We start from the raw sequence: 12,610 nt of genomic DNA on the forward strand, positions 1-12,610 counted from the left end.
ATTTTGGTTTTATTACACATGAAGAATGCTGTATTATAAAGTGGTTATTATAAAGTCTTGTGTATAACAAATGATTTCTACTACTAGACTCACAGTGTGCAATAACACTGCTTTCACAGCATGGAGTCAACAAAATGTCCATAGCTTTTAGTGAAGAGATATTTTAAAGCCACATACATCTGGCAATTATTTTTGCTCAAGTTGATCAGTGGTTCTGGGGAGTTCAAGAATCCTGTTGAGAAGCTGCTAAAGTTATGACTTTTTTTTTCAGTTTTTAAAAACACAATGTACTTTAAAGAATTGCTTAGTAAGCAAACTTCCTTAGCATGCATAATCAACTAATTTAATTTTGGTCATTTTTAATTTTCACAAACCACTGCTTTATGAGTTGTATAATTATTTAAACAATGTTTTGAAAGCATTTGAAACATCTAAAAGACAGAGGAATCCTTTAATGTGTGAAATAACAACACAAACTATGAATTTTATTACCACTAAAAAAAGTCCTACCTTGCCTTTTTTAGGCTTTAGTTTAGCTAACAATCACCATACTCCTTAAACGCTTCATGTTTCGGATATAACTGGCAGGGGCCAGCATTGTGGGCAGTAAAATAATTTACCAAGACAGTTGTGTGTAAAGATAGGTGGATGTATCAGAGAAAGTACCAAGATATGTTGTGAGAGTGCAATGGGCAGCACAGTAGAGAAGGGGCTGTCTGCAAGGAGAGACAGGGGCTGGAGGGAAGTTTTACAGGGTCATGCTGGAAGGGTTACATACAGATCAGTTACTGCTGCTGAGGCTGTATGTGGAGTGAGATCTTGGGAACAGGATGTTGTGCCAGCAAGTTTTTTGTGTTAGCCATCTCTCAGAACATTTGTTCCCCACCTGGGTCCTCTTCCTTTTTGTTGCTTACTTATTTTACCAGGACTCTACCCTCCCTCCCTCCCTCCCTCCCTCCCTCCCTCCCTCCCTCCCTCCCTCCCTCCCTCCCTCCCTCCCTCCCTCCCTCCCTCCCTTCCTTCCTTCCTTCCTTCCTTCCTTCCTTCCTTCCTTCCTTCCTTCCTTCCTTCCTTCCTTCCTTCCTTCCTTCCTTCCTTCCTCTCTTTCTTTCTCTCTCTCTCTCTCTCTCTCTCTCTCTCTCTTTTCTCTCTTTCTTTCTGACAGAGTCTCACTCTGTCACCAGACTGGAGTGCAGTGGTGCGATCTTGGCTCACTGCAACCTCCACCTCCCAGATTCAAGTGATTCTCCTTCCTCAGCCTCCAGAGCAGCTGGGACTATAGGCACCCACCACCACGCCCGGCTAATTTTTGTATTTTTAGTAAAGACGGGGTTTCACCATGTTGGCCAGGATGGTCTTGATTTCTTGACCTTGTAATCCACCCACCTTTGCCTCCCAAAGTGCTGGGGTTACAGGCAAGATGGATTTACTGAGATGTGATTCACATATATTGTAACTCAGGGTCCCCATTTTCAGGTACACACTATGAAGAATAACCCATTCATAACTGTTCCACCTTAAGTTTTTGTTGTTTCAAAAATTCCTAGGAAGAAGCCCAACCTCAGCAAAACAAAAACCAGTTGGATTCAGATATGCCTAAGGAGGAGATAAACTTTTGATGAATCCTCCTCATTACCATATTAAAAACCCAGACCAAGGAGGAGCTTATTTACCATTTCTATCCGCAGGACATATGTAGAAGCATGATCAGCAACTGCTGCGCCTGCAGTGACTTTACTGTACCTCTACATGCTATTCAGATACTAGCCCAGTAAAACACCAGCTTTCACCTTTGTTTGGAGAGGTACTGCTTTGGGGAATTATTTCCATGTCCTCCTTCCTTGTTGCAAGTAATAGATTCTTGTTAAATCTTCCTTGGATATGGTAATTGGGTGGATTGAACCCACCCATTGTGTGAGTTCTAGTACAATTTACCGTTGAAAGTGTATAATTGAATAGCTTTTAGTATATTCACTGATCTGATCAATCATTATTACAGTCACAGAAATGTTTTGCAGGAACAAGGAGTTCATACATACCGTTTCACACACACAAATACTTCACATTCAAAAACTCAGAGCCTATCTTGAACACCTGCATATTATTAAGTATGCTGAATACCACACTTTTTTTTGCAAAGGATAACTTAAAGATTTTTAAATAAATCCCAGTTTAGTATGCTAAAGCCAAAGTTGCACAAACAGGTAACGGAAGACTATTCAAGGCTATGGCAATATGAGAGAAAGTCCAAAACTCCGTTTGAGCTCACTTCTGCTGAAACAAAGGGCTGGAGACTCTTTGAGAGGTGGAGTAGGAAGATTATAGGGCATCTCTGTTTGCTAATTGGCATTACTCAGATGAAAAATAAACATTTCCATATCTTCATGGCAGAAGGTAGTTTTACAACGTGGTGTCCTCTGAAGTTAGGCTTCTGTCTTCTGACAGAAACTGGGAGATGAAGGAGCTATCTTCCCTTGTGATTACATTTCAAAGGAATGGTCCCAAGTTCTTGAGAAAGTCCTGTGATGTAAAACTGGTAAGAAAATTTTTGAAAGATTTACATCTCAAAGGGCAGAAAAAGAACTCACATGTTTTATAAATGTAAGCAAAATGTCAGGCTGGAGACAGGACCATGCCTGTCCTGTCTAAGGTTTAGTCAGTCTTGAGGGCACACCTGCAGAAATGGATAAGGAGGCCACCACCTTATTCAGAAATCTGGTGTAATAGGGTACTGTCCCCTTCAAGATGGAACTAAATAAACCACTGCATAGCATTTTTTTCTGTGAATAGTCCTCTGAGTTTGACTTCACAGGGCCCGGTACGACAGGTCAGAGCAATTGAGTGACTTGGAGATCGATCGTTAATCTGGCAGATCAGATTCTTCTTTTCACTTCCAGCAATCCAACCCCACCCACCACCCCCCAAACAGAATTATAGGTGGAGTCATTACATTTAGAAAATTGAGATGTTTGATGGAACTGTGACTTTGCTAATTGAAGTTTTGGCAGCCATTACAAAATTCATATATTACTGCCTTGCGTTTGCTGACATCTACTGGCACGTTCATGAAAATATACTGAATGTGGGCTATTAAAAACAAATCACACTGGAAAAAGACTGTCAGATGTCCACTTCCAGCCTGACAGAGTGACAGGCACTGTTCTTGCCCTCCCGTCATGAGGGACTGTAAAACCATACAACATATGAGGCAATGGTTTTCTTGCATCGAACAAAAGTCAGTGCAAAACCATGCTCTTTAAGAGAAAACTGTGTAAACCGCATTGATCACCCTTTCTGCCTGGGGCACTTTCAGGGCACCTTACCAGGAGGTGCAGCTCAAGTCAGTGGGGTCTTGCTGGACTGAGATGACACAGCGGAAGCACTGACTGCTGAATCAGCTGGGATTTGGGAAACTGGTATATCAGAGAAGAGGCAGTTGCACAGAGGGAGACTGGGGAAGTCTGAGTGTGGATTCGCAGCAGGTCTGCTGGGCTGGGTTGTGGGTGTGCTGGAAGAGATCCTGTAAGGCTTAACAGTGAGTGTTGCTGTGAGGCTCCCAGGGACCGTGACTCCCAGCCCAGGAAGAGTGAAGCAGCCCGGTTGAGCACCTTGGACATTCTTTTGAGACTCCACAAAGGAAAGGTTTTAAAACTAAGGATCAAGCTCCAAAATAAGCACATATACCTAAGGATTAAATTAGAAACTGAAATTGATTACCATAATAAAGAATAAAACCAAGCCTGACAAGCTCAAATGTAACCCCAGTAACTGGAGTGCCCGCCAGAAGAAAACTCAGCACCCTTAAATGAAGATGACATGATCCATTCTTATACTCCAAGGCTGTGAGGAATTCAAGTTAATTTATAAGGATTGAGGTTTAGAATGAAAAAATATTTGAACCAGGGCTGATTTTACCCTCAATTAAAGTAATAGAATCTGTAAAGGATTGAGAGCCCATGATCTGCTCACCCAATTGTCCAATTCTTGGTGGGAAATCCCGGGTCTGAGGTAACAATTTGAGTCAAATGGAAAGTGAGTGGTATGCAATGCACTTTAATTTTGCAAGGTATGGTACAGCTCAAGGTACGGTAATCCTTGGGGAATAAGGATGGTGCAATGAAAGGCCCAGTGATGAAAGGAACTTATGGAAATGCTGTATAGGAGGAGATTAAAGAATGGGTTGACTTCCAAATTGGGTTGTGTTACAAATAACTGAAGAGATTACCCTGAAGCCTTAGCAGCTTTACTAAAATGCAATACTGGAATGGATATAATGAGTGAATGGTCATGTTGTCTTTATTCTTTACATCAGGGATATTGTCTAAGCCTGTCCTTTTCCTAGTTCTAATTGATCATGCTAAGTAACAACTTACCTGGAGGGCAGCAAGAGATCACTCCTCTGGTTAAGAGAATGGTTATAGTAGGAGTATTATTTCCCGCTAAATCCCCTTTTAATAGTCCTATCTGGTCATTATGCAAAACAGACACTCTGGAAGTTAGGAGTAGAGGATTAAACAAGATGGTATCTTCATTTTTCAGCTGAATCGTATATAGAAAAGACTGTACAAGAAGGGTGAGAGAATCAGCGAGGGACTGGCATGTCTTCTTTACAGGCCTAGCTAATGCCTTCCTTTCAATACAGAATTGAAGTCTAGCCAGGCTCTGTTTGCAATCTTTTGAATGGAACCCAGTATACATTTGCTGTTTTCCCAAAGGGATATGTGAAGTTACGGGCATGTTGCCGTAATTAGGTGAGGATAAACTTGGAAATGGTAACCATTAAGGACCAGTTAGTGCATTACATTGGAGATGTCATAATAATTGCCTCCTTCTTGGAGGAATAAGCAAGGGGAGTTAAGAACTGTAGTTACTTATTTGACAAATAAAGGCTGACTGATAAATACAGCTAAAAGTCAAGACCCATTGAAATTCCTGGAAATTACATAGGTTGGAACAAACAGGAACATTGTCATTTGGGGTTTAGGGCATGGACTATGGCTTTAAACTACAGATCTATTCTGACAGTTTTATTTTACAAATGAGAAAAGTAATATTTAGACAGTGAAGTTTACAGAGAGACTTGAAGGCCGAGGAGAGTCTAAAATTCAAGTTCTGTTACTACCTGTGTAGTAAATGAGTTTTTAATTTGTTTGTATTGTGAAATATTTCAGTATCATGAAGAAACTATTTAACAAATATCCATTCACCCATCATGCAGATAAATAATCCTTAAGTTTTCATATTTACTTGAGATTACTTAAAGAAATATAACATTCCGTATGCTATTAAAAATACCTTTTGAAATATTTACTCATTACTCACCCTCCTTCTCAAGAAGGAAATTGTTAATCCTAAAACTAATGTGTATCTTGCCTGCCCACATTTTTACCTTTTTATTATGTATATGTGAATTTTAACTTTCAGTTCTAGTCATCTAGAGATTTATTGATCTACTATTGTGCCAATATCCCAGTATCTGGATTACTTGATTTTTATGGCAAATTTTATTACTCTATAGGGCAAGTTGTTATTCTTTATACTTCAGAATGACTTGACTATTTCTGGTGGCTCCTTTGTAAGAAGTTTGAAATCAAATCGTAAAGTTTCAAAAAGTAAACAAAATACACCTGTTGATAATTTGATTGAAATTGCTTTGAATTTCCAGACTGATTAAAGGAACATTCATTGTAGATATTGAGTCTTCTTTTAGTTGCACATAATCTCCTAACCATGATTTGAATTATATGCCTCAATGTCCACACAGGAGTGTGGTATTAAATATAATTGTATGTATTATAAAATTATATTTATATATAATTATATAATTAATGTAAATATATTATATTTATATCTTTTTTTTTTGACATAGTCTCACTCTGTCACCAAGGCTGCAGTGCAGTGGTGCCATCTTGGCTTACTGCAACCTCCACCTCTGGGGTTCAAGCAATTCTCCTGTTTCAGCCTCCCAAGAAGTTGGGACTATGGGCACCTGCCACCACGCCTTGCTAATGTTTCTATTGTTTTCAGTAGAAATGGGGTTTCACCTTGTTGGTCAGGCTGGTCTCAAACTCCTGACCTCTGGTGATCCAACCACCTCAGCTCAAAGTGCTGAGATTAAAGGCATGAGTCACCATGCCTGGCCTTATTCTGGTTTTATTGAAACAGAATACATACATAAAACCGATTGCAAGCTTTTCTTTATTTTAATGCTGTTTTAAAGTATAGTTTCTATCAAGTTGGGATCATCTCTTCCTTCAGGGAGTGTAAAACCCATCTGTAAACCCACCAGGACCTGATATATTTTCCTCTTGGCAGGGCAATAAAGCACTTAATCAACTTCTGTATGTTTTAAATTATTTTTTATTGAAAACTGCACTGAATGCTAAATGTCCACCTTTACAATAAACAAATATAGTAACGGTAACTCACACTAAAACAAAACATATTCCTGATAGCCATTATTTTTCTGTTTGGAACAATTTTAAAGTTTTTCTTTTGTCACTAAAATAGGAATGTACTTATAGAAAGGCTCAAAATAGGCCATCGTTTTAAATAAAAAGACAATGACTCACGAGAGGCTATGAATGGAACATGGAACTAGTTGATAGAAATCTAATAGGATTTGTTAAAATCAACCATATCTAATACATCTGAAGTGTTCTCGTGTAAAATATCATGTGAAGAAAAGGCTTTATTAATGTCTAAAAAAAGTTGGTTTGTTCATAGACAATCTGATGAGTTACCATAAAAAGTCTTTCCCGAGAAATAAGGAAATGCAACATTATTCTTCTTGAACCTTTTAGCTCAAGACTTTCCACTCAGTAAAATAGCAGAGGATCTGAAACTGAGAAAGTATATCTGAGTACAAACAGCTTGTGAAACGTAATACTTTTTTTTTTTTCACATAATCAGAAGATTTTACTGAACTTACAACCAACTTGCCGGCTCAGAATGCAGTTCAGGTGTGAGATACTTCTCTGTACAGAAGCCTTTAGTGTCTTCAGTCCTATGCGCGCAGGTGTCTACCACAGGCAAACCGTTCTCTCCCCATTTTGTAGTCATGTGATCTTCCTCTTAGCAAAAAGAGGTAACCAGCCTCTGTAGACAGATGGGGATTTCCTCTTAGTGTTTTTTATTTTGGTGTTTGAACTCTTGACGCAACATTCTAGAGCAGGGTGTTCAGGACCTGATGTGGCCAAAGGGCTGATAAAGGAAAAAGCTCTATTTATTCTTGGTGGTTAAGATGAAAGACTTAAGACACAGTGACAGAAGCAGGTCATCAATAAATCACATCCTATTCTTTCAGCGCTTCCGTAAGCAGACGACATCCAGGTTTTAGCTCTTGTAGTTTTAACACTGCAACATCAATAATGCATATATGTCCAGAATCAGTTAAAAAGACCGTCAGATTCATTTTCTCCGAGTTCATCAATTTTTCACTGTCTCTTGGCCCCAAGTGTATCTGAATGATTACCTTCAAGCATTCTCTGCTATTGCTCGTTGGGGTGCTCTCGATTGTCCCCATGTTTTGTGGGCTGGTTGGGAGAGGGAGCTTGGGAAGGATGCAGCACTGTGGGGAGGTTGTGAGTCACTGGGATGCCTCCAGGGATGATCCCTTCCAAGGCTGCAGGAAGTTCTCCTGGAGCCACGCCCACGATGCCTGGCGGATATCTGTATGTGGCACCATTGAGCTCGGGATGAATTGCTTGCTGGCCTATTACTGACCAAGGCACTGATGTGACAAAGAATTCCTTGTTCACACAGTTTCTTAAGCTTTCTGGGATGCGACCTATGATGATTCGGCGGATCTCGGTGGCAGCCGCCTCTGCTGGCTGTACCTACCAGGTCGCGTGAGGAGTGCAGATGAGATTCTGCGCATCCTTCAACGAACCCTGAGCAAAGCTAAAGGGCTCCAACTGGTGCACGTCAAGAGCTGCCTTCTTATCTTGCCATCATTGAGGGCCTGTGCTAAGGCTTTCTCGTCCACCAGGCCACCACGGGCTGCGTTCACAAGGAATGCTCCCTACCTCATCTGGTTTATAGTCATAGTCATTGATAAGGTGGTGGTTTTGTTTGTTGAGCTTGCAGTGCAAGGAGACGCAGTCACTCTGACACAGCAAATCCTGCAGGGTGTAGACGCCCAGGGACCGCTCTATCCCATCCTGCAATAAGGGTCATATAATATGATGCTGAATCCAAAGGCCTTGGCTCGAACTGCAACTTCCTGCCCTGTGCTACCAAAGCCGATGAGGCCCCAGCGTCTCTCCACCGATGCGAGCCCCTCCCGAGGCCCCCTCTCGGATCTGCTCCACGCTGTAACACACGTGCCTTCCAGCCGTGCCTGGTACAGCCACGTGTTCCTCCCGTACAGACTGAGGATGTGGCAGATGGTTGAGTTGGGTGTCTCTTCCACAACTGCCGAGGGCATGTTGCACACAGCAATCCCGAGCTCGCCCGCAGCCTTGATTTGTCCACGTTGTCATAGTCACTGCCTGTCCGCACAGTCACTCTCAGGGCCTTGAACTTCTCCAGGTCCTCCCTGGTGCAGGTGATGGTGTGGTACCTCATGGCATCCACGGCTTCATGTAAAACCATCTCGTGGATCTCCTGCGTGGAGTGCGCATCACAGAAGGCCATGGTGGCCAGGTCCTTTGGGATGGGCATCTCCACGGTGCAGTCGCGCAGTCTAGCAGCGACACCCAGGGCGGGGATGGAGTGCAGGGGGCCGTTCATGACCTGGGGGCGGATACATTCACAGATTCGGTGCACTCGCTCTCTCTTAACTTTCTACTTATCCACACTGGCCATTCTTTATGGAACTTTGCAACTCAGATCAAAAGGCAAGGCAGTCCTCTAAGAACTTGGGGAACTCGCAGGAGTCTGCGCGCATGATGCCACTATGAACCCAATATAAATCTGTCCACAAACTCTGTAGGTCACACGATGGGCTGTACGTCTTTTTAAGCAAATATGGCTTCATTCATTCAAAACCATTTAAGGTGATGAAACCCGTTTGCTTGCAACTGGGCCACCATTGCTCATTCAATCAACGAACCTCACTGCCACCCCAGGTATGGAGCGCCCGGAGTCCGCGATGGCCAGGGATAGAGGGGGCTCTGGCCCGGTGCTGCCAGGTCCCAGCCCCTGCTCCAAGCCATTGGCTCCAGGCTGGGGGCCCACCCCGGTGTCCCGTGTGGTCTCGCAGCTCCTCCCCTGCTGGGGCCCCGCTGACCAGAGGGGCGCCAGAGACCCCGCTGGCATGAGGGGACGTCCGGCTGGACCCCCGCCACCCTGGCTCCGAGCTGGCCGGTCCAGCACCATGTTTTTTACTTTCTTCTAATTTTCTTTTCTTCTTGAGAAAATTATGGTAAAATACTTTTAAAAATTACTGGCATTCTTTTTTTTTTTTCTCTGAATTTTATTATAATATAAAAAATCATAGCCGGGCACGGTGTCATGCCTGTAATCCCAGCACTTTGGGACGTCGAGGCGGGCGGATCACTAGAGGTCGGAGTTCGAGACCAGCCCGACCAACATGGAGAAACCTTGTCTCTACTACAAAGTACAAAATTAGCCAGGCGCGGTGGCGGGCGCTTTAATCCCAGCTACTCAGGAGGCTGAGGCAGAAGAATCGCTTGAAACCGGGAGGCAGAGTTTGCAGTGAGCCGAGATGGTGCCATTGCACTCCAGCCTGGGCAAAAAGAGCAAAACTCCGTCTCAAATAAATAAATAAATAAATAAATAACTTTAAATATATTTAGAATCTGTATTTGAGGCACCTTTTCATTGCAAGGGTTAACTTGTACTTCTGTGGTTTTTATGGATCATATTTCTAGAGGTTTGTTTTAGTTATTCAGATTATCTGGGAAATAATTTGGTAAGAGGATTTCAATTTCTTAAAATTAAATATTAATATAAATTTAATATTAAACTTACGTCAGCAACATAGAAGTCATATATTTTTGGAGGTCAAAAATTTCATACAAGTATTTCTTTTATCAATGCACGATATTAAATTGTTACAAGTTTTTTTCTTTTTAAAAATTTTATTTATATAATCTTAAGGGGTACATGGTCAGTTTTTTTTTTTCTTTTCTTCTTCTTCCTTTTTTTTTTTTGAGACGGAGTCTTGCTCAGTCGCCCGGGTTGGAGTGCGGTGGTGCGATCTGGGCTCACTGCAAGCTCCGCCTCCCGGGTTCATGCCATTCTCCTGGCTCAGCCTCCCGAATAGCTGGGACTACAGGCGCCTGCCACCACGCCTGGCTAATTTTTTTGTATTTTTAGTAGAAACGGGGTTTCACCATGTTAGCCAGAATGGTCTCGATCTCCTGACCTCGTGATCCGCCCATCTAGGCCTCCCAAAGTGCTGGGATTACAGGCGTGAGCCACCGCGCCTGGCCACATGGTCAGTTTTGTTACATGGATATATTGTATAGTGGTAAAGTCTTGGCTTTTAGTGTAACTATCACCAAATAATGTTCTGTTAGGTAATCTCAGAAAACCTCACACCACTTCTTCAGCTCTTCCAGACAAGCTTTTCCCTTACAGCTGAGTCCTGGTCTAGGAAAAGTTATTAACTCTTTGGTTGTTTTGCTTGTTCATGGAGAGGGACAGAAAACTCAACCCCAAGTTTAACCATTGAATGGAATTCTAGAGAGAAGGGGCTGTTGTTACCAGTTTCTTATTCTTTCTCTGAACTGAAATAGATCAATCTCTTGTTGCTTCTTTTAAGTAGCTGGCTTTATGTTTTCTCAATTTAGTTGATGCCATCCGTAGACTATGGAGAAATAAAATAAGCTCTTTAACTAAAATATAAGTCATTTACATTAGATCTTTAAGTATCATTAAAATGATTTTTGCTTATATAGTCAGCCCTCTGTATCTGCAAAACATCCTCAGATTCAACCAACCATGGATGGAAGACCTTTTTTTTTCAATGAAAAAACAACAACAAAAACATTAAAAAACAACATAGTATAACAACTATTTATGTAACATTTACATTGTTTTAGGTATCATAAGTACTCTTGAGCTTAAAGTATGCAAAAGAATGTATATACGTTACATGCAAATACAACACCGTTTTATATAAGGAACTTGAGCAACCTCAGATTTTGTTGTTCATTGGTGTCCTGGAATCCATCCTCCTCACATACTGAGGAATGATTGCATTCTGTAGTTCGAAATTACATGTTTCATTTTGCTTAGGGAGAGATATGATTAAAACAGATTCAGCAATTTTTATTCAGGAATGAATACAGATGTTCCTTGATATGGTTTGGCTACGTCCACACCCACATCTCATCTTGAATTGTAGTTCCCATACTCCCTGCCTGTCTTGGGAGGGATCTGGCGGGAGGTAATTGAGTCACCAGGGCCGTTACTCCCATGCTGCTGTTCTCAGGATGGTGTATGAGTTCTCACGATATCTGATGGTTTTATAAGGGGCTTTTCTCCCTTTCGATCGCCACTTCTCCTTGCTGCCACTGTGTGAGGAAGTACGTGTTTGCTTCCCCTTCCACAATGATTGTAAGTTTCCTGAGGCCTCCCCCACCGTGATGAACTGTGAATCAATTAAACCTCTTTCCTTTATAAATTATCCAGTCTCAGTTATGTCTTTATTAGCAGCATGAGAATGAACTAATACATTCCTCTACTTACGATGGGGTTGTATGAAAATATCATAATTGGAAAACACATTTAACACACTCAGCATACGGAACATCACAGCGCTGCCTAGTCTACCTTAAAAGTGCTCGGAGTGCTTATATTAGCCTATAATTGGGCAAAATCATCTGGCAACACAGTACCCAGCAGAGTATTGATTATTGACCCTCCTGAGTGTGGGGCTGACTGGGAGCTGTGGCTTTGTTGCCCAACATTGAACAAAGGATGGCATTGCATATCGCTAGCACAGCAAAAGAACAAAATTCAAAATTTGAAGTTTGTTTTTTTCTGAATTTGTATGATTTTTGTGTTATCATAGGGTCAAAAAAGTATAAGCAGAAACTTTGTAAGTCAGAGATCATCTGTAATTACTTCTCTAGACATTAGATGGCTTTCTTCAACAGCATGTATTTTGAATCTAAAACCTATATCCAAATTTCATAGATCATAGTGTTAATATATTTATTGCTCAGACAACAACCTCTTTTGGTCATTTGGATACTTTACTTAAGCTCAAAGTACATATTTAATCTTTCACCAGTTGTTGTGGTAGAACAGAATGTTGTATCCAATAATTGTGTACTATGGTGACTTCTCTTGATCTAAATATGTACATTCTTTGAAAATGTTTACTTATATGTTATATTATTGCATTCACATTTTAATTCTTCATTTATATTTTTTATGTTAAACTACTTGAATTTGCATTTATCTACAAAATTATAATATGGAAGGAGCTGTTCATTGAAATATCCATTAAAGTTTCAGTCTATGTAATTTGATTTTTATATTTAATTTTCACAACATAATATTTACTAAAATAGCGAAGACACACGCACACATACATGTATATGTATTTATAAAACTAAATTTATTGTCTCTAGAAAGTAGCCAATTCCTTGATGGCTATTCCAGGGATAGAACTCAATGAGGTCAGGCTTTT

At 41.1% G+C, this 12,610-nt stretch overlaps 1 pseudogene; it reads right to left on the reverse strand.

Annotated features, from left to right (window-relative positions):
- Positions 1–7,437: 7,437 nt before the first annotated feature.
- On the reverse strand, positions 7,438–8,808 carry LOC126941395 (C-terminal-binding protein 2-like; annotated as a pseudogene).
- Positions 8,809–12,610: the final 3,802 nt, after the last annotated feature.

The sequence above is a fragment of the Macaca thibetana genome, chromosome 18 (assembly GCF_024542745.1).
Source record: "Macaca thibetana thibetana isolate TM-01 chromosome 18, ASM2454274v1, whole genome shotgun sequence".
Classification (NCBI taxonomy): domain Eukaryota; kingdom Metazoa; phylum Chordata; class Mammalia; order Primates; family Cercopithecidae; genus Macaca; species Macaca thibetana.